Genomic DNA, 5,068 nt, shown 5'->3' with positions numbered 1-5,068 from the left:
CTGCTCTCCTTCTTCGTTGCGTTGAGACTTCGACGTCATGCTCTAACCGTTGCTCTGATACCACTTGTCACGGGCCTATTTTTCGAAGGCTCGTGGGACAGCGAAGGAAGGCTTGCACAGCTCTTCGTAAGCTCAGTCCTACCCCAAACAAGCACTCAAACGTGCAACAGCAAATCGTCTAAAACAGTCCACTACAACAGCCAACTAGAAAGCAATAAAAAAGAAGCAAGCTTTGGGAGGCAAGTGCCAATTTTCTTGATATTTTCTCTAAGTGTTTTACATACAAATGAAACACTACCATATATGTCTAAAAGCTGAAAAGAAAGCTAAAAACGTTGGGGACAAGTTCCCTAAAAATAATGGACTACAAGTAAGGCTTTCCAAGTCAAAGGTATGGTGGGAAGAAGGTGAAGTGTTCCTTAATTTAAGGAAGCCTTGTCCCTTTGTCTAGGGCCCTTTTTTTGTGGCTGGAAAGACCTGGCTGCCAGCTGCTCCTTCAACGTCTCTAAGTCATTTCCGCAAGCAGGAAAATAATTGATATACTGCCCGAGACTCGCTGAAGCGCGACTTGAACTCGCATCGCCCCCGGAACTGTTGAAATTTAACGTAGCTCCTTGCAGGGCGGTACACTTCCTCTCAATAGTCCATTGACAAGCCTCAAAAGGTGAAAAAAAGAGCAATCATGTTATTCTGGGCTCGGGGCCTACATAAGTGTAGGAGAAATGAGTGAGTACCAACAATATGGTACCCAACAAGCAATCAAATAAATAAAGCAATTAGCTAGAAAATGAATACTCTTCTCATTCCAACCGAACCTCCTCAACTACAACCTACAAATAAATTAGCTCAATCGAACAGTTCTACGATATATAGTTCACAATGCTCAATAGTCACAACACAATAGTCATAATTCAACACGCATCAAGTACATCAACCTCAATTTTAAGTAGATCAAACACACGTAACAAGTGCATCAACCATGATTAACAAGTAAATCACACATAAGCATCAAAATGCATCAAATCACAATAATCAACCTCTCACCGAAACCATTTTCTATTAGCACAATATCACTAGTCGAAACCATTTCTCATCGGCTTTATATCAAATAACTAGCTGGAACCATTTCTCATCGACTGTACATCAAATCACTAGCTGAAACTATTTCTCATCAGCTTTCTGTCAAATCACTAGCCAGAACCATTTTCCATCGACTTTGTATCAAATCTCTAGCCGTAACCATTTTTCATCGACTTTATACCAAGTTACTAATCAAAATCATTTCCCATCAGCTTTATAACATTTGCCGAAAATGACATCGACATCATAAACACGTTCCAAAAATGACATCAGCGTCATAAATACTTACCGAAAATGACCTCAACATCATAAACACTTGTCAGAAATGACCTCAGTATCATAACCCTGACATGTCTCATCAATGTGTTCAATAATTAATGCACACAAGCAATATCACACCATACAGAAGAGAGAACAATTCATGCAATTCAAGTCCACTTTCATGCATTCAAGCAATTCATCAACCAATCAAATAGAGGCCATCACAAGACAATTCACAAGCATTATGACAACACATAATCTTTCATTTAACCCATTTTTATTCATTAAGTTTAATCAAGTGGAACAATGGATCCCTCACCTCATATCCATTACTCGTAACATACAAATAATGAATGAAATGCATGAATCCTACTAGATTACAAGGTTTAATAGATCACTTGCCATAAATTAATCAATTAATTACTCCAAGAGTTGAGTCTTCCCATTCCGATCAATTTTCATAGCTATACAATCTAAAACAATCAAGTATGCATAATAAAATTTTGAAAAGAACAATACCTACATCAATTACTTTGAAAAATGGGTCAATCAACTCAAAACTCAATTCCAAAAACAAGGTTTGAACCCGAAATTTAATACTTGAAAATGTTACTCAAGGTCTTAGGAACTCATTGATGAAAATCATTTTGAAAATGGACTTAAAATTAGTTCACAATCTCCATTTTAGTTTAGAACCTGAGTTCTGGAAAAACCTTATCATTTGCCAATCAAAATCCCAAATTTTGATGTTAAAATCCATAAATACTCAAAGGAAAATGAAGTTTTAGGATCATAGAAGTTTTACCTAACTGATGTAGCACAAAAAAACCTTTCACAAATTGCCTCCAAAGGTTCTCCAAGATAAAAAATGAAGAATGAGGCTAGAACCCCAATTTTTTCAGACATAAAACCCTTTCTGATGTCACAAAAGTAACCTTGAGTTCACAAACGCGAACCCTGCAAAAGTGGGGACCTTTGCTTTCATCAACATCGAGATCACTACCTATGATTCCCTTAAGCGAACCCCACCTAACCGATACCTTTTGCTTTCGTGACCAGGGTTTCACTTTCGCGATCCTCACGATCATGAAGCACCCTTCGGCGAAAGTGAAGCACACCGCATCAGAAATCCAACCAACTCTCGAAACATCGAAAGGACCCTCGAGATTCATCCGCAACCCCGTACACATAAACCATATATACAAATCAATTATACTCAATATTTTGAACTCAATGGAACCATCAAAATAAAAATTCAAAGTCTCATTGACCCGACATCCTTGCAAACCACAAGAAACTAACTCAACGCCTAAAAAGGATAAAACAAGTTCGGGACCTCAAATATCAATCAAGACATCATCTAGGCCTAAAATCATCCCTTGAATCCAACGGAACACTTGAAATTCTTATCTGAGCATCTGAATCATGAATTTTGACCAAGGTCAATCCAAAGGCTAAATTTCCATAATTTCACAACTTAGGACATCAAATTTCCAAAAAGACTCTGAATTTGAAACTGAAAACTCTCGCAGACCAGATTACACATTCTAAGACTGATGGAACTGGTGAAATTCCATTTCGACCCTTGAAACTATAAAAGACAAGAAACTATTTTTTTTAACAATATTAGCCTTTCAAACTTAAAATTACTAAATGCTCAACTTGAAACTCAAAGTAAGAAAACAAAATTTTAAAACTCAAACATAAAATACTCGGGGTTGATAATGGGAGGTGAAAAATGGAAAATTCATGAAAATTTCTAAAAATGACCGATCGGATCATTACATAGCCGCTCTCATGAAAATGGGCTCGATTTGGCAGAGTTGCTCGTATGGAGAGCCAGTCGCTTTGACTACCTCAATAAATTTTGTTTCTCCATAGCCTCAGATTCGGAGAAGTCACACTTGTTGTCTTGAGTTTGCTTTGATGGAGGTGGAGAAAATTGACTTTCTCTGCCACTGAATTGTTTCTGCCGCTTTGGTAACAATGCACCTGCTACTAAAGGTATGTAACAACAACGATGGCTAAATACTTTATATCTCTGTCATCTTCCATTTTCTAAGGTCGAAGAACCCTTTGATGTGAGATCGGTTTGAAGTGTTCTTGTTCATTTCTTGTCTAATTTTTGCAGTTCTAAGGTAAAATTCTACCCTTGTCTTGTAGTTTGTTTTTAGGCTTCAATTTCGTGTTTTGGTTTTATTTTGGACCTCAGATTCCTTGATTTTAAAATTTTAAAATAGACTTGTTAGACTATTTGAGGTCTGAATTCACTTTTATCTGCACCCAACTTTGGAGCATGTTATCCTCACTTGGAGGAAAATATAGTGACAGAATTAGTAGGAATCGATTGTGGCATTTAAAAAAATTTCTAATACTTGACAAGTTGCATATTTTTTACACGAAAGAAGCACATGAAGAGTTTAAAGTTTTAATATTTTTTATCATTTCCTTCTTCTTCTTCTTTTTCTTTATTGTCACTCCCCGAGGCTACCCCCTAGACGTAACACGGGACCTAGAATCACAAGTGACCCCAAGTTAACCCTGAGTCTGGCATATCACAAGCATACTTAAAATATAACTAAGCAAGTGATTGCATAACTGTAAAATACTCAAAACTAAAAGGACTCCAAATGAAAATATAACTGAATAACTAGGGGAAATAACCCCAAAACAACTTAACACTGACTCTATGTCTGAAAGCCTCTAATATTGATGAGTTGTTGGGACAAGTCCCACCTAACTCTAAAAGTACTGAAAGACTGATAATAAGCTAACTAAACCAAAAGCCTAATGAAACGTCCTCGAACTATGAGAACTCACCATTAATGTTGTTGAGTATGGGCTGGAAGTCAAACTAATTGTGATATGGATGCTAAGCACCTAAACCTACATCATACAATGATGTAGCGCAAAATATGTGTCAATACTTTGAATGTACTGAGCATGCAGGATATGGATACTAAGCTGGGCAATATAAACTGAACAATATAATACTAAACAGTATGGATTGAGCAATGAAATAAGTTGTACTGAAGTATAACTGAAAACTAAACTAGATGCAAAGACCAAGTACTAATCATGAAGATAACATGCTGACTAAATATTGAATTGAATGTTGATAACATAGTCAATGCAATAAGAGTATGACTGTTGGAGCTACTATTAACCGACATAAACCACGTGAGCTAAATATGGGCCCGATGTATATGCCCCAGCGAGAGAACCCAATATACCTTAACAGGGATATAAAGGCATGACTGTGGTATGATCAGATGCCCAACATAGGGGACTCATAAACCTATGCGGGCACGTAGTTTAGGGACGTAAGGGTACGCTGAATCCTAGTCTAACTCGATGCTAAGTATACTCCCAACTGATCAATATATGAAACTAAAATGCATGAAATACTGAGTAGCTCAAAATATTGACATGCAGACTGAGAATGCAACATTTATACACTAAGGATATGGCATTTGAATACTGAAGCATGATTTTCTAAATTATCTACCTAACAAGTATAATTCATGAAATATCTATAAATTTACACAAGCTAGAGTTCTGCATTCTATGCATGGAACTATACTAATTTACCAAGAAACATGTTATTTAGATCAAGGGAACTATAGTAACTAAAATCAAAATGAATCTTGAAAATCTAGAAACCCTAGGTCTGAACAATTTATGGTAAATTGAAGAACTGACTGAATTATAGGGACCTAATGAGTGA

Source organism: Solanum stenotomum, chromosome 1 (genome assembly GCF_019186545.1).
Source record: "Solanum stenotomum isolate F172 chromosome 1, ASM1918654v1, whole genome shotgun sequence".
In the NCBI taxonomy this organism is placed as follows: Eukaryota; Viridiplantae; Streptophyta; class Magnoliopsida; order Solanales; family Solanaceae; genus Solanum; species Solanum stenotomum.
This window is presented reverse-complemented; position numbering follows the sequence as displayed.